The sequence below is a fragment of the Thalassophryne amazonica genome, chromosome 3, assembly GCF_902500255.1.
Source record: "Thalassophryne amazonica chromosome 3, fThaAma1.1, whole genome shotgun sequence".
Taxonomy (NCBI): domain Eukaryota; kingdom Metazoa; phylum Chordata; class Actinopteri; order Batrachoidiformes; family Batrachoididae; genus Thalassophryne; species Thalassophryne amazonica.
This window is the reverse complement of record NC_047105.1, coordinates 86,556,755-86,575,544: the sequence shown is the minus strand read 5'-3', so window position 1 is coordinate 86,575,544 and position 18,790 is coordinate 86,556,755. Positions and strand designations below refer to the sequence as shown.

General features: G+C 40.6%; 1 protein-coding gene across 4 annotated transcripts in view; it reads right to left on the bottom strand.

Moving 5' to 3' along the window:
* The window catches only part of dlgap4b (discs, large (Drosophila) homolog-associated protein 4b), a 529,323-nt gene that overhangs the window by 334,428 nt on the left and 176,105 nt on the right, over positions 1-18,790 (bottom strand). The window lies entirely within an intron of this gene.

Below are 18,790 nucleotides of genomic sequence, written 5' to 3'. Positions count from 1 at the left end.
CCTACCTGCCCAGATGGAACGCATCCTGCGGGCTATGTTCTCGACTCCTGGGGGTCTTGGCGTATTGCATACTTGGCACCTTTCTCCATTCAGGACGTGAAGGATTTATTCATATTTGGTCTTATGGTAGCAGGGCTGGTACTTTCTGGCTTATGTGCTGCCCTGATCTATTGGAAAATTGGCAAGACGGCACCAAGAACCACAGCCCCTCGCTTGTCCGTCATGATTAACGAGGTGGGCAATGCAGTGCATTCTCAGACTGCGTTGACTCTTGAACTCAGATGCAAATTGGATGACATCTTGGAGCAGATGCGCGCCTTGCAGATGAAGTTGAAGATTTCGGAGGCTGGGGAATATTCTTAATTCATAATTGGGAATATTCTTAATTCATAACTGGGATTTGGTTGTTCAAGTGGAACTGTAAAAAGTGTTTTTCACTGCTCAAACCACAACATGGCAGGCTTATCAAGCCTGAAGGACAAATTGCCCAACTGTTTTCCTCCAGAGGAATGTCTTCAGGCCTTGGTGATTATTTTGCTCCTTTCTTATCTCAATTCACAAAGACAATAGACTGTTTTTCATAGGACTGAAGCATGTTCCACTCCCTCTCCCCATCCCACTCTTACCTCCCATCACACACCCCCCACTCCAGCTTCTGCTCACGTCACCCCCCCTTCCCTTCTCCGGGGGCGGCGCGGTTTTAGCTGCTGCTGGTCCCCAAGCTGATGGTGGCGCAACTCAGGGTTGCTGTGTGACCTTCACCCACTTGCCTCAATTCGGATAATGGACTTATTCAAACTTAGTGCACATAAACAATGTCAAATGTGTATGTGCTATTTTTAACTCTGATGTGTGCCATTATTACGGTAAACAAGTAAGAATTGTGGACTAATTGCTGTCTGAGGTAACTGGAGTGTAAACATAATTTCTCCACTGTGAGATCAATAAAGTATATCTCATCCCATTTCATATCTTTAATACTTTTGAAATGGGAAGAGAAAACGTGACTTTACTTTGTTCACAATAGCCATGTTTTTGGATGATTTTTTTTTTTACATAATTTTGTCCAAGAGACATAAAAGGCACCTATCATCATTCTAAATGTATTTTATTTTATTCATGATATACTGAGAGTAGTTTGGGTTGCATAAAATAAAATTCAGGTGGGTTTTGGGGAAGCACAGAGCCAATAGTGTGTTACCTAAAATTTTGCCTAAAAGAAAGGGGGGTACACGAACAAAAGTGCTCGGTAAATATATCCTTGCCGGGTTGTGCCAATGACAACAAGTGGAAATGTTATCCCAGATGGACCAGGAACATCATGAAACCATCAAACCTTGGTGACCAGGGGGGTGCAACGAAAATGCTTATTTCAGATTTGGGCCCATTGACTATTAATCAAGTGCGCTAACGCTGGTAAAATGGAACCACTTCAATGGATATGATAATATGCGTATTACCAACCTAAAGACTTAGACTCGTATTTATTGTCATTCAGTAATAAACATCACAGACACTGTCAGAACAAAATTGATGCACTGCATGAATAAATAAAAACAAGGAATTAAAGTCCAAGGTGTATAGTGGTAAATAGGGTAAAAAAAAAAACTATTGATAACTATCCTCTGTATCTGTGTATACACAACATACAACAAATAAAAGGACACGGGATATTACACTTATGAAAATGTTGTGGTCCTGTCTAGTTAGGGTCCTGTCTTGGTTGGTTTTGTCTTCTGTTCCTATTTTTCACACTTAATCCCAGATTTTGCCTGAGTCATTTCCTGTCTCTCATTCCTGTATTTTCTATCTGCCACAGTAGTCCTTTGTCATTTCCTTCTCACAGTCACTCCCAGCTTCCTGCTCTGATTTCACATCTTGTCTATTTCACCCCTTTTCTTGTAAAGTATAAGCGTTTTCAGCATCTCGGGCACGTGGGAGCTGACGGGAAGGCATCGGGACAAACAAATGCACATGCTTGATGGCGGCCGTGTAATCAACGTAATATCGCTCACTACTGCATGCGGTAAATGGCATTTCTCATCAAAAGTAAGCATAATAAATGTTTCCCTGTACATTGTACTGTGTTGTCTTGTAGTGTTTTATATAATTTGTGTCATGGTTTGAGCTGTCAGTGTTGGTAGGGCCATTTTCCTCAAGGTCGTATTTGTTGTCATGCTCCAATTTACTAGCCTGAATCCAATGAAAGACTCGTTAGGAGGCTTTTAATGATGCTTTCATTGGATTCAGGTGTGTTGGAGCAGGGAGACAACTAAGTGTGTCAGGAATGTGGCTCTCGAGGACCGAACTTGGCCACCCCTGACATATGCAGGCCAATGAAAACAGTCTGAAAACATCTTTAAATGTATGTATGGATGTATGTATTTATTTATTTGTATACCTCAACAACCAAGAAACCTGGATCAATCTTGGTAGGAATATTATTTTGATAGACATGTAGACATGATTAGATTTTACAGAAGTTTGGTCAAAGGTCAAGGAAAACACAAAACAAACAAACAAGCAAAACATCTTTGAAAAATAAAAAATAAAATCAGCCATATTATTTTGTCACTGTATAGTAGAGCTGAAACAACTAATCGAGTTAATCGATTAAAATCAATTATTAAAATAGTCGTCAACTAATTTAGTCATTGATTAGTTGCTAAATAACTTTGTTTTACCACAAATGTCTCGTTTCTTCCATATAATCAACCAAGCTTTGCTTTGAATCTTGAACCAATGAAGGAGTGCTTCGAGCTGCTGCTTCGTTGGTTTCATTTGTTTTATTTTGCTTTATTTTAATTTTTCCCCACTAAAAGCCTAAAGAGCATATGTCTGTGAGGAATATTTACCTTTTTTTATGTTAAACTGGCCTGTTATGGTCTTCTGAAACAGTTGATAGGTGTATTTTATGCTAACGCCGATGCTAATGCGTTAGCATGTCTATGGCGTTTTCAATGTTAAAGTTAGCATTGAGCTACTGGCATTTCAGCATGTTTGTGCATTTGTTTTCTGTATAATAATTAATGGCTCAGCGTTTGTTGTCGTAAAAGAGCCAAATGTATTACAAATTATAATATTTTTAAATTTATTTTTATTTATATATTAATAATAATAGCAATAATAATAATAGTAATAATAACTAACTGGTGAAGAGAGAGCTGAGTAGGGGGGCAAAGCTCTCGTTCCTCACCTATGGTCATGAGATTTGGCTCATGACTGAAAGAACGAGATCGCGGGTACAAGCGGCCGAGATGAGTTTCCTCTGCAGGGTGGCTGGGCGCTCCCTTAGAGATTGGGTGAGGAGCTCAGTCACTCGGGAGGAGCTCGGAGTCGAGCCGCTGCTCCTCCATGTCGAAAGGAGTCAGTTGAGGTGGCTCGGGCATCTTTTCCGGATGCCCCCTGGACGCCTCGCTGGAGAGGTGTTCCGGGAACGTCCCATTGGGAGGAGGCCCCGGGGAAGACCTAGGAAAACGCTGGAAGGATTACATCTCTCGGCTGGCTTGGGAATGCCTTGGGGTTCCCCCGGAGGAGCTGGGGGAGGTGTGTGTGGATCGGGAGGTCTGGGACGGCTTTGCTTGAGCTGCTGCCCCCGCGACCCGACTCCGGATAAAGAGGAAGAAAATGGATGGATGGATGGATAATAACTAATATGCTACAATACAATTTTAGAGAAAGAGACATGAGTCACGAGTCATTGTGAAATGACCACATAGTTTACAAGTTATGCAGAGAATGTTGCACATATAATGAGTCAGGCTACAGTTTTTGATTTAGGTTTTATGGTTAACTGGTTATGCTAATTGCTTATTTGCAGCAACAAAAATGCCTCTTGTTTTCACCATATATTTTATAACATTTATATGTTTCATTGTTGTTTTATGGCAACTCAGCACTTTGATAAAGCAATGTCATTGAAATAATTATTTTTGTTCTTTATTATAAACTATTTTATTCTTTATTATTTTATATTTCAACAGCCAAGGGACCATTTATGATTTGTTGATTTTCAAGTATTTTAAATCAAATCAAATCAATTTTATTTATATAGCGCCAAATCACAACAAACAGTTGCCCCAAGGCGCTTTATATTGCAAGGCAAAGCCATACAATAATTACGGAAAAACCCCAACGGTCAAAACGACCCCCTGTGAGCAAGTACTTGGTGACAGTGGGAAGGAAAAACTCCCTTTTAACAGGAAGAAACCTCCAGCAGAACCAGGCTCAGGGAGGGGCAGTCTTCTGCTGGGACTGGTTGGGGCTGAGGGAGAGAATCAGGAAAAAGACATGCTGTGGAGGGGAGCAGAGATCAATCACTAATGATTAAATGCAGAGTGGTGCATACAGAGCAAAAAGAGAAAGAAACACTCAGTGCATCAGGGGAACCCCCCAGCAGTCTAAGTCTATAGCAGCATAACTAAGGGATGGTTCAGGGTCACCTGATCCAGCCCTAACTATAAGCTTTAGCAAAAAGGAAAGTTTCAAGCCTAATCTTAAAAGTAGAGAGTGTGTCTGTCTCCCTGATCCGAATTGGGTGCTGGTTCCAGAGGAGAGGAGCTTGAAAGCTGAAGGCTCTGCCTCCCATTCTACTCTTAAAAACCCTAGGAACTACAAGTAAGCCTGCAGTCTGACAGCGAAGTGCTCTATTGGGGTGATATGGTAGTATGAGGTCCCTAAGATAAGATGGGACCTGATTATTCAAAACCTTATAAGTAAGAAGAAGAATTTTAAATTATATTCTAGAATTAACAGGAAGCCAATGAAGAGAAGCCAATATGGGTGAAATATGCTCTCTCCTTCCAGTCCCTGTCAGTACTCTAGCTGCAGCATTTTGAATTAACTGAAGGCTTTTCAGGGAACTTTTAGGACAACCTGATAATAATGAATTACAGTAGTCCAGCCTAGAGGAAATAAATGCATGAATTAGTTTTTCAGTTTTTTAAGTTTTCAAATAATGTTCTGTTGTTAAATAAAGTGATGGAAGGAGAGAAAAATTGTTTCCCTGGCACATTTTTAACAAATTCCCCGCTAATCCGATTAATCGATTAATCGTTTTGAAACCCCATCAGATTCATCGATGATCCAAATAATCGTTTGTTGCAGCCCTAGTATATAGGCCACTTGGCCCATACTCTGAGTTCTTAGATGGTGCGTTCATCTCTAACTTGTCAAGTAATGCAGATAACATTCTGATCATTGGTGACTTTAATGTTCATATAAATAAGCCTTCTGATCCCCTCTGCAAATCATTTATGGAAATTGTGGATGCATTAGGATTTCAGCAATGTATTCAGGATTTGACGCACATTAGTGGAAATACACTGGATTTGGTTCTCGCACGTGGTACTGCTGTCACATATATTGACATCATGCCTCTTGCATCGGTGGTATCTGATCACTCACTTATTAGGTTTACAGTTTTGCTGCCGTGTTCAGTGGAACAACAACTTTATTTATCACTACAGCGATGCATCAACTCCTCAACTACGACTGAATTCAAAGCTAGACTGCCTGATATCTTAGCTTCACGTTTGGAAAATGCCCAATCAGTAGACAGTCTCTTGAACAGTTTAAACTCAGCACTCAAAACTACACTCAACATGATTGCGTCACCTTTACTAAAACTATGTCCCCCCAAAACACAGTCACCTTGGTTCAATGATTACTTACGTGACATCATAAGGCTAGAGGTCTAGAATGGAAATGGAGTAGTTCAAAATTAGAAGTATTCCACCTTGCATGGCATGATGCTATCTTAGCCTTAAGCATGCATTACTGGCTACAAAGCAGACCTATTACTCTGATTTGATCAACAAATTGAGCATAATTCAAAGTTCTTGTTCAACATGGTGGCAACACTTATTCATGGACAGCCACCTGTAAGTTGCTCTCCTTTTACAGCACAAGTTTTCTTGGATTACTTCAAGAAGAAAACAGAAGACTTTAGGTTAAACAAATCCCAGCATGCCTTAACCCAGCCACTACACCCTGCTATTGAGGTGGGTGCCATTATTGAGGTATTACCTAGATTTACAGAATTTGATAGTGCTGACGAAACTCATAACGTCTACAAAAAAGCAAAACCTGCTTATTTGATCCTATACCAGCAATATAATGAATGTTTGAGTTCAATGGTATGAATATTTCATGAGGTGAAAGCTGGAACATTCCAGCTTTCACCGAATTAAATATTCGTGCCATTGAAAGAATGTAAAAACATTCATTATTTGTTTTGTATAATGGCTAAAATAGATACTTGTCATTTGATATTTTATTAATTTAAAAACAGCAGAAAAGGGACTTACATTTTGGTGTTCCACTGCTGCTAAAGTCCAAATGTGAAGTGTAGTCAGGTGATGTAGTGCACTGACTTGAGACTTCCATTAAAAAAAAGACTTTGTGTAGTTCCTCAGTCCAGCCAAAAATCACACCAGCTTTTCATCTAAACAGCTCTTAATGCATCCAGACAGCTTACAACAGAGTGGATTTTTTGTGTGTGCGTGTGTTACAAGAATTAGCACCGTCTGTTATCTCAATCTCGCTTGTGTGCGCATGTACTACAAAAAAAGACTGTATACATCCTCAGTGCAGCGAGAAAAAAAAAAATCACATCAGAAATTAGCCCATCTTTTCATTTTAACTTCCTGCTATCAGCTTCCAGACAGCACAGTGGATTTGTTTTGTGTGTGCATGCATGCGTTGTGTTTGTATGTGTAGACTGCAATGGAACCAAATTTGCACTCTAAATGGAACCAAACTGCAGTCTAAATGCAATGCAACACAAATGGGACAAATAATCCATGTCATGTGACATACAAAGCACCAATCAAATGACAAGGATCCCCTCAGCCATTATACAAAACTGTTTAAGGATCTGTGGCCTACTCTTGGGCCGACTGTGCTGGAAATTATTAATCTCTCATTAACTTCTGGATCTGTTCCTAAATGTTTTAAATCTGCAGTGATTAAACCATTACTTAAGAAATGTAATCTTGACCCTAGTGTGTTGAAAAATTATAGGCCGATATCAAATCTATCATTTTGCTCTAAAATTCTGGAAATATGGACCAATAATCTTTTTGAGCCACCGCAGTCTGCTTTCAGAAAATATCATTCCACAGAGACAGCTCTCACTAAAGTGGTGAGTGATCTTCTGCTTGCAATGGATTTGGACACCACTACGGTTCTAGTGCTGTTAGATCTCAGTGCTGTGTTTGTGTATTTAAAACTCACAGTGCGCTCTTGTCCCTCGCCAGATCGATGTGCCTTGTGCCTTCCTTCCAGCACTGTTCATGTGTTTTTTGCCTTGCGTTGATAGCTTGTGAACAATATTCTAGAGTGACTGTCTTAGTAGAAGTCGTAGATCTTTTACTTCAATCCATTAAACATGGGAATGAAAAGTCTGACATTTTTATTGTGTACATATTTCATACTCTTACAGTGCAGCATTATGCACATGTGCACGGTATGCGTAACCTCTCTGATGGTTTTCATTAAAGTTATTATTCCTGGAAAAGGCAGACAGACTTTATACAGTAGACTTCCTTGAAACCCCACCTACACAGAGCATTTTCAGCTGACTGGTATTGTGTGTTTTTCATTTAAAATGTATTATATTCATGTGTAATTTATTTGACAATGTCTGAGCAAACAAAAGCTCTTTGACACAGGATGAAATTTGCCCTTAAGTAAAACGTCCCTTCGGCTACTCCCTTGTTTTCACTCAGGGTCACCACAGCAGATCCAATGAGGATTTGTACATTGATTTGGCATAAGTTCGACACCGGACGCCCTTCCTGATGCAACTCCACATTACAAGGAGAAATGTGGCTGGGATGGGGTTTGAACTGGGAACTTTGTGCACTAACCACTTGGGCACCACTTCTGCCCCTTAAGCACTCAACATATTCTCCATTATTCACAACTAAAACAAAGTCTTGTTCCGTAATGTGTATTCATCAGCAGATAATGTCTATAATGTGTCTCAGGTTGGTTTTCCATTTGCTCCAATTACCTGTCTAATTGAGGCCAGCCGTATTAATTAGCACACAGGATAAATAGCTTTTCTGCAAAAGGAAAATGCAAGTAAAGGGTGAGAGGAGGTTAAGAGGAGTGTGGGAGAAAATTAAGGACTATGTCTGGAGGGGCAGAAACTATAATTGAGCAAGTAAACACAAAAATAATAAAAATGTTATCGATGAATCAGCACATTAGTGTTCACAGACAACAGGTGTGTCATTAATAAGACGTCATTATTTTGGGTTTATAGAGTACAGAAAAAAAGTGTTTTAAGGGTGAGTTATTAAACAGTTTTTAGGTTTATTGATGACTGTGACTGTGGTTTTGTAGAGCAGGTAGGTCAGTGGAGAAGGAGTTGGGTTACCAATATTTAGATCTGTCTTTAAGCTACCTGTCTGTCTTCAGATCAGTCACGTAATTTCTGTTATCTCAGTCCACCAAGCTGTAAATTGATACTGGCTTTGGCTGGGGAAGTAACCTGACTAATGGTGTGTTTACACATAGGCGGGACGCATTACGAATGCCATATTTGCATCATTCTTGGCACATTCCTGACATTCTTAACGTGACTTAAGGCATCTGAATAGGTTTCTTAATAGTGCGTGTTGGTGCGTGATATTCGTGATTTTCATGGAGCATGTTTTTGGCTGTCAAAAAGTCTTTCACAAATGTCACATACCACCCTCATTTTGCCTCATGTCATGGAAGTCGCAACTTGTGTGCAAGCGTGTTGATCCGTCTTGATTAGTGGTGATCCTTAATAAAGCGTGACAGTGTTCTTCTCTGACGTGCGCACAATTAAACCCTGGTGCACCGCATTGCGTTTCATTGCTGCAGTATGCTGAAAAAGCACAATGATGCCAAGTCAGCTAAAGGTTTCATTCCAGCTCCTGCAGGTGTTCCACCTGCAGCTGCTGTGCCTGATGTTTGGGAAAATGCACAAGACGAGAACCGCGTGGAGCCACACATCTGGCTCTCTCTGTCTCCTCCTCCTCTCTGCGCCACTCCATGACACAGGGCCCAACTAAGCATGCAATCACAAAGTTCTTCTCTGCTTCACGCTACAGAATCCGGGGACAATCACTGGCACCAGTGGCTTCAGAATTCTTCTGTGACTTGGGTGGTCACATCTGATACATATCTGCAGCCAGAGGTGGCCAAAGGTCATTTGATGCCTCTTCACAAATGTATTCAACACACACACTCACACACAAAAAACAATTTTACTGATTTAAATAACTTAATTAAATAATTTTACATAAGACGCTCAGTGGCCAATAGTGTTTTCAATGATGTCAGACTTTTTGGTGCGCCAGCCGTTTTGCCCAATGTTGGCGGCATCAGCGAGTCAACAATAGATAGAGGAAGCATAATTCTACTCTCTCCGATGGCAAAAGTTAGCAAAAATGTTGCAAAACTTCCTGAGACAGCTGTGAGATATAGAGATGGACTTAGCAGTGAAGCAGGATTGCAGTATGAGATGAAGAGTAAGTTAATTGGTGATGAAGATCGTGTGAAATACCGTCATCTGCTGGTCAGAGAGTGAGCATTCACTGCCTGGTGTTTTGTACATGGACATCGTGAATTATTTATTATTTTAACTGGACCTCTGAGAGGACTTGAAAAATTACAATAACTTGGATGTCTATAAGTAGTTTGTTTGTGGCTGGGGCAGAGAAAAGTGTCACGGATCGTGGAGGACAAATGGGAAAGTAACATTTCAGCAGATCCACAGCGTACGGATCTTTGTTTTTCTCCCACGTTAATGTTTCCTGCCGCTCTGCCACACATGCAGGTAAGATACATGTTAAATACTTTTCAGACTAATGTTAAAATGCTTTAATATCTGTCACTGTTAAATCTCAAATGTGAGAGTTTGTGCTTTTATTGACGTTCAGGCTCTGTTCGCCTTAAAGATTGGTAATAAACAGCATGGAGCTCCAGCAGGTTTAAAAATGTTTGATTCATGGTTTGTCATCCAGATTTTAACATTCAATGAACAGATTTAAAAACAAAATGGTCCCAGATCCAAAAACATAATTATTAAAGAGATCATATTGTAGAAAATCACTTTTTACATTCTTCCACAGTTTTTCGACAAACTTCACCCTGATTCTTGATCACATTCTGCAATCTATAGTAATGCAGCTTGGCTCTCTGTCTGATTGTGGCAGCCGATAAGTCGATAATAATTCACCATGACAACATTTGAATGCTAGAAATAGATGCAGAATGTTTGGTGGTGTACCGCTGAGATAGCCACTTACGGGTTTGTGGCATCATGTGAAAACACTCTACTGGCGAGGGCAGACATACGGGGACTTGACTACATCTAGGTCTTTCGTAAAATAACGAACAACATGCAGCCTGAGTGTGTTTACATCGAGCGGTATGAATTCTCCCCTTTGGACTCACCACTATGGTGGGAGTGGCGTATACCTGCCCTCACCCATAGGGATCACAACACTCCTAAATTAAAACAACACCCGCAAATGCAGAAAACACAGCCAATCAATTTGTTAATACTATGGTAATGGCTCAGAAGGACAAAGTTATGCCATGCTAACACCAGCACTTCTTCTATGCTGTGCTTTCTGTTACTGTATGTGGTGCTGCCCCCAGTGGTGAACAAAAAGTCAGAGGCACCGCAAATGTGCTCCACACACTAGTACAAACCTTAGGGCCCCCTCACACATAACATGAAAGACGCAGGAAATGGAAGAAAATCCGTAAACCAAACACGAAATGGGGAACCACGGACCATCCACCTGCTGTTGTGAGGGTCGCACAGGTGTGCATGACACATCGGCAATGGTTTCATGCACACTCGTGCGCATGCACGAACACAGTGCGACCTGCTGGAACCTTGTGTGTTATGTGTCGGACGCAGCTCGGAGAACCGACCAGCGTTTGAAGGACCCAGTATGAAATAAGCAGAGCACGGTACAAAGGCTAACTGAATTTAATACATAACAGTGATACAAAAAATAACAAAAGAAAGTGCGGTCTGGCGTGGTGCGCTCCCAGCAGCGCTAACGGTCCGGAGCCAGAAGCTGTTCAGACCCAAGGACCCCGCCGACACCCCCCAGGTGGCCGCAACAAACCGAGTCTGTGAAAGAAGGAACCATTATGTGAGTCTACACTCTACACACAGAGAGACCACTCAAAGGTGTACATAAACAGCAAACACTTCCTGGCTTAATTACTAATCAGCTTCCCAACCTGCAGGCATGGAACATCCAGTTCACAAAACTCCACTGCAGTGGAAGCCGATACATGACTAACGTACAGCTCAATATAATAAGGTGTGAGGGACACCACATTTACTGACTGTATAAACGTTAGTCACAAAATCTAACGTACCTCAGGAAGTGTGCTGACGAGCGTGAGACCTCACCCCCTCCTCTTTCACAGACCGTGCATCAAACCCTGGACGTTCTCTGCATCCACTGATGATGAGATGGCTCCCGAGACGACGATCTCACCCGTCTGGTCACAAGGTCGAGTCTCTGGCAAATACACACTGTATACTCCAGTCTTAAATGCCACCATGTTCCAATCCATATAGATGCACCTCAGCTGTGAGTCCTGACGAGCCGCAGGTGATCAGGGTGAGGTCCTAATAACCTCAGCAACACAGCCACTCAGTCCCAAATGCAAGCCACCTGGAAGGAAAAACAAAAGACAGAAACAAAAAGGCAGCCAGGCCCCCCCAGCCATACAACACTTGTGCACCACATCGCACCGCTGAGAAAAGTAAAATAAAAACCAGCTGTCTAATTAGTGAAAATCACTGAGTTGATATAAATAATAAATAAAAGGGGCTGCAATACAGAATCCTGCGGTTAAATTAAAAAATGAACGCCACTCGCGGGAATCAAACCTGCAATGCAACAAAAGCTCAGATTACCAGATGGAAACTTTACCACTGCACTAACAGGAGCATAAAATACCTAAAATCAACAAGGAGATAAACTTTTTTTTTAAAGAGAAAAAAGTGCCATAATAACTAACAAAACGACATTTGTTTCTGCGTATTTTTGATGATATGTGACTGTGTCAAAGTTCTGCGCCTGCTGCGTGATCTGATGGTCCGTTTCACATGTAGCATTCTGCCGAGATGCACTGTATGCGGCTGCTGCAGCCCAGCTGTGTGCGCTCAGACGTGGCTGTCCGGCCCCCATGTGATCATGTCTGTAAATACATATCAGCATGTCATGCAAGTGTGCTCTCCCCATGCATGCCACACGTGTTGGGGGGAGTGTGTGTGTGTGTGCGAAACTCATGCACACCACGTGTGGGGGGGACAAACACACGTGCACATGCGATACACACACGCCAGATGTGTGTTGGTTTTCAATGCCACACTCGTGGGGGCACTTAGACAAATTGCAAAGCCAGCTCGAAAGTGATCGTCTGCTCACTGTTTTCGTGCTGACAGCACGAATGGCCAGACATTTTCTAAGTGACTAGCAAGCGGTGTTGGATGTTCGTGTGTGACACCTGTAATCTGGCCAACACCAGCCGTGAGAGGGATTGAATGGGCTCTCACAGGGCGCACTCTGTCTTTCAGCCACTGGTGTGTGCAAATAGTTGTAGCAACAGGGGTACGAGGCGTTTTTCACGAATGCCATGCAATTCCTACTTCGTGCGCTAGTCGGCTTCAATCATGTTATGTGTGAAGAGGCCCTGAAGAAGGTTCCTGATTTTTCAAGAAATATATATTTGAAGGTAAACAGTGTCACTTTTGCTTTATTATAATTGATTATGGAAAATAGATGCCTACATTAAACAAGGCATTGTACTGGAGTGAATCATTTAACTGAATCATCACGTAATAAAAAGTATCATTCCTGAATCATATCATAGCCCATGTATTGAGCTATGCACTGTTATATAAGGGAGAAATGCACACTCATATTCAATGTTTCTTTACACTCTCTCACTTTGATTGGCAAGATGAGCACCACTACTCATTTAAAAAAAAAAAAGAACAAATAAAATTGCTAAATACAGCAGTGAACTGACATCTTCACAATGATTCTCATCGGAATGAGCAGCTTATAGCTGTCGCATGCTCAATCTATTAATCTTGTCAAATGGATTCTGAGAGCTAAGGTCCAGATGTGAGACAGAGGACAGATGGCCAGATGGCTTTTTGGATTGGCGAAAAATAATACAGATTATAAATGGTATAAATAAAGACAAGAAGGAGAGTAAGAGTACTAAATAAGTGAAATTTTTATGGTGTAGGGGGAAATGGGAAATAGGAAGGGAGATGTACTTTCCGAAATGAGACGTCATGGAACGAGAGGTTCACAGAGGAAAAGCTGTCGGTGAAAAAGACAGAATACACTCCAGCTGTCACTGGCTCTCAGATTTAAACTCATGATGCTTTCCTCTACCATTTGCTGTCATCACATGCTGCAACAACTCAATTCGCTACTGAATTATACATGAAGGGTAAGTCAAGCCTCAAGACAACAGTAATAACATATGTATTAAAAAAACACATCTTCAAACCATTATGACCTCACTCTGTACTTAAATTAAGCCTTTATGACCTATAGGTGCCTTTGAGCAATGAACCAATCGAAATTACACAGCCTAAAGCAAAGGCTTATTACCCTAGAATGTATAATAAAGGAGTCATTTATCTGGTACCAACTGGTAGAAAACCTTTTTAAATTTCAGACTGTATTTCAAGTTTTACTTGTTTGCCCTTTGTCTGAATCACATGTGGCTTATACCATTAAGAATACTGCACAGTTTTAATATAATATCAATCCTGTTTTCAGTATAGTTAATATACAAATAATGAATGTTTGAGTTCAATGGTATGAATATTTTATAAGGTGAAAGCCGGAACATACCATTCAACAAGGCATGTGTATGCGTGCGCGTGCGTGTGTGTGTGTAGATGTGTCTGGGTGTAAAGGTGTGTGTGTGTGTGTGCAGAGTGCAATGTACCAAACATATGGAATTTGCACTCTAAATGGAAAAAAATGCACTCTAAATGCAATGCAACACAAAGGGGGTGAATAATCCATGTCACGTGACATACAAAGCACCAATCAAATGACAAGGATTCACTCAGCCGTTATATAAAATACAACAGGCAGGCCAGTTCCTTGGATTAATATTTGTGATTATGCAAAATATGTACAATGTGAATGCAGAAAGATTTGGAATTATTGAACAGGTGCATTGAATTGGTGCAGCATGCACCAAGCTCTGTATCCACCAAACTGTAGAACCACCTTGAGTATTGGATGGCACTCACAAAGGTAGACAACGAATCCATCCACAAATGGGTCATCAACGATCAAAAACAATTTTGAAGCCACTATCCAAACATGAAGGGCAGCACTGTTGCCTCACAGCAAGAAGGTCCTGGGATCGCTTCTTAACTGGTTCTTTGTGTGGAATCAATCTGCATGTTCTCCCTGTGTTTGCGTGGGTTCCCTCTAGGAGCTCCAGCTTCCTCCCACATCCAAAACCATGCAGGTTAGGTGAACTGGAAACATTAAATTGACAGTAGGTGTGAGCGAGAGTATGAATGTGTTGGTCTGTCTATAAGTGGCCCTGTGACAGACTGGTGGCCTGTCCAGAGTGTACCCCACCTCTCACTCAATAAACACTAGGATAGGCTCTTAACTGGAGTAATGAGACTCATAATTGGATTAAGCAGGTATAGAAAATGAAGTAACAAATATTCAAACATGAATCTGAAACGGTCAATAGTACTGGCTATATTCTAGTTTACAGGAGTGTGGTTCATTTACATGAATACCATCCTCAGCAGGTGATACTCTAGTCATGCATTTTACTGTGCTAGCTCTCTCAACAAACATTAATTACAACCTCAATTCCAATGAAGTTGGGACTTCTTGTGAAGTGTAAATAAAAACAGAATACAATGATTTGTGAATCCTCTTCAACCTATATTCAATTGAATACACCACAAAGACAAGATATTTAATGTTCAAACTGATAAACGTTATTGTTTTTGTGCAAATATTTGCTCATTTTGAAATGGATGCCTGCAACACGTGTCAAAAAGGTTGGGACAGTGGTATGTTTACCACTGTGTTACATCGCCTTTCCTTCTAACAACACTCAATAAGCATTTGGGAACTGAGGACACTAATTGTGAGTGTCATGATTGGGTATAAAAGGAGCATCCCCAAAAGGCTCAGCCATTCACAAACAAAGATGGGGTGAGGATCACCACTTTGTGAACAACTGCGTGAAAAAATAGCCCAACGGTTTAAGAGCAATGTTTCTCAACATTAAGGAATTTAGGGATTCCATCATCTACAGTCCAAAATATAATCAGAAGATTCAGAGAATCTGGAGAACTTTCTACACATAAGCGGCAAGGCTGGAAACCAACATTGAATGCCCGTGACCTTCGATCCCTCAGACAGCACTGCATTAAAAACCAACATCATTGTGTAAAGGATCTTACCGTGTGGGCTCAGGAACACTTCAGAAAACTATTTTCAGTTAACACAGTTCATCACAACATCTATAAGTGCAAGTTAAAACTCTACCATGCAAAGCGAGAGCCAAACATCAACAACAACCAGAAACACCACCGCCTTCTCTGGGCCTGAGCTGATTTGAAATAGACAGACGCAAAGTGGAAAGTGTGCTGTGGTCTGAGTCCACATTTCAAATTGTTTTTGGAAATTATGGACATTGTGTCCTCCGGACAAAAGAAGAAAAAGACCATCCAGATTGTTACCAGCGCAAAGTTCATGAGCCAGCATCTGTGATGGTATGGGAGTGTGTTAGTGCCCATGGCATGGGCAACTTACACATCTGTGATGGCATCATCAATGCTGAAAGGTACATCCAGGTTTTGGAGCAACACATGCTGCCATCCAAGCAACGTCTTTTTCAGGGACGTCCCTGCTTATTTCAGCAAGACAATGCCAAGCTACATTCTGCACATGTTACAACAGCATGGCTTCGTAGTAAAAGAGTGCGGGTACTAGACTGGCCTGCCTGCAGTCCAGACCTGTCGCCCACTGAAAATGTGTGGTGCATTATGAAGCGCAAAATATGACAACGGAGACCCTGGACTGTTGAACAACTGAAGTCATACATCAAGCAAGAATGGGAAAGAATTCCACCTACAAAGCTTCAACAATTAGTGTCCTCAGTTCCCAAACGCATATTGAGTGTTGTTAGAAGGAAAGGTGATGTAACACAGTGGTAAACATACCACTGTCTCAACTTTTTTGAAACGTGCTGCAGGCATCCATTTCAAAATGAGCAAATATTTGCACAAAAACAAAAAGTCTATCAGTTTGAACATTAAATATCTTGTCTTTGTGGTGTATTTTATTTAATATAGGTTGAAGAGGATTTGCAAATCATTGTATTCTGTTTTTATTTACATTTTACACAATGTCCCAACTTCATTGGAATTGGGGTTGTATACTGGAATTACTTTAATCATAATACTGGTAATTCAGAGCTGCATGTCACTGCATATTTATCCCGTTTGACAGGTTACCAAATAAATTATCCCTGCCTCTTTACTTCATTTCCATTCATCATTCCCTAGTCACTGCCAAGATAAGCAAACGTTTGCAACTTCAACATTCCCCGCACACTGATACAACTTGATGTTCATTATATCACTGTGTAAAATGCTGAAATGTTTCAGTTAAGTAAATAATTGCTTGTCTAATTAGCACTGAAAAATTATTGTCTCAAGTCATTATCTACCTTCTGCCACTGCAGGTGACAGTGATTTTGCTGTAATGACCTTTATGCCTGTTTTTCTCCTGTCAGCCTGTGAATCTGGCAGTAGGGTTGGTTTTTACCTGCATTGTGTGACTGATTGCAAGCTTAGTCGGCCACAATATATCTCATCATTGTGTCAATACATCATCTCTTTTCTTTGAGTCTTAACAACTACCGGTTCGCGAAAGGGCTTTGATTCAGTGTCGTTTATTTCAGCAACTCACAAGTGAACAAACATCTGGCCTCATTCACTAGCATGTGCACAGAAATGGTCTTCCTCTCCCCTTCAATATAAGTATATGCACAAAATCACCATCGGATTCATGAAATATGTCAGCAACATGTGCCAGCCAATGTGTTCTCACTGCCATATGTATTTTTGTGAATCAGAATCATTCTAAAACCGACAAGCGTGCTCCCCGAGATCAGCAATCTGTATGCTTCCATGCCTGTATTTCTCCTTATAAGGTCATGTGGTTGGTGTTTCATGACGAGATTTCTGTGAGAAACGAAGTTGACAGATGTTTATGAATAAGAGATGGCACAAAAGCAGAGGTGGAAAACTCCAGCTTCACCTTGTTTATTGGGAAAATGGAACAAATATGTGGTTGGACTTATACTTTCTGAAGCCGGGGTTTTCTTCCTCTGCCCAAAAGATAATAAAAACAGATGAAATTCACTAAGAGTTTCATTTATTCTGTTCTTGTTGCTTAATGCTGCCAAATTATACTGTATTTGTTGTCTTTCTGATGCCTGATTCTGTTTTTTCTCTCTGTTTGAGGTGCGGCTAAATCCATGGATAGGAGTGGGTGTCATCCTGTCTCAGAGGTCTACAGACAATTCCTTTGACTTCATGCTTGGTTTGTGCTCTGACATGCACTGTCAACTGTGGGACCTTATATGTACACAGGCGTGTGTCTTTCCAAATCATGTCCAATCAACTGAATTTACCCCACGTGGACTCAAGGATGATCAGTGGAAACAGGAGGCACCTGAGCTCAGTTTTGAGCTTCATGGCAAAGGCTGTGAATTCTTATGTCCATGTAACCATGTGGTTTCTTAATTTTTTATTTTTAATAAAATTTAAAAAAATCTTAAAAAAAAAATTTCACATTGTTATTAGTGTAGAAATTTGAGAAAAAAATTAATCCATTTTGGAATAAGGCTGTAACATAACAAAATGTGGAAAAAGTGAAGTTCTGTGAATACTTTCTGGATTCTCTGTAACCTCAGTTTGTGAGGAGGAAGCAATGGTAATAAGCATCTGAAGCACATTTCAGTGCCAAGGTCATCGGTGCAGCAATTTCTTAAGCCATCAGAAGGCAGATAAATGGCTGATGTGGCCATATGTGATAATGAAAACTCAAAGCTTAAAGTTCAAAGTGAAATATAACTTGACATACTCAGTGCTAAAAATAGCAGGCAGTGTGGCTATATCCTGAGACCACCCATAAAAGTCATGAACTGAGGCAGATAAGGCACGGCTTAACTAAATTACTGTAGTGAAAAATGATTTTCATCAAAGGTCCTGAATTTTTTCCCCACATAAAATCTGATAAAACACCAGTGTGTTCAGTGTTTCTTATGATATTATCTGAGCTATGAGATCATCAAGAAAATATTGTATCTGACTCATTAATTAGCATACATATTGAAGACTTACAATAATTGGTACCAGTGTTATTAAGATAGAATCTGGGTATTAATAGCAGCCCATAACCCCATCTCCAACTAAAGTTATTTTACAAATGAGAAAAATAAAGACATAACGGAACACAGGCTGATTAAATCTCCACTGTTCATTGTTCAACAACTGCAGAAGATAACATTTTTAAATGTAATCTTGGCAATCCCTTTCATAGACACAATGTGTTTCATGTAGAAACATTAGTCTGATCCATAAGTATTTGGACAGTAATAATTTTCAACCAAGAAAAAATTACAGCCATTTTTATCCACAGCCTCCCTATTTTTAGAACCCGTAAGAACTTGAACACAATAAATGTAG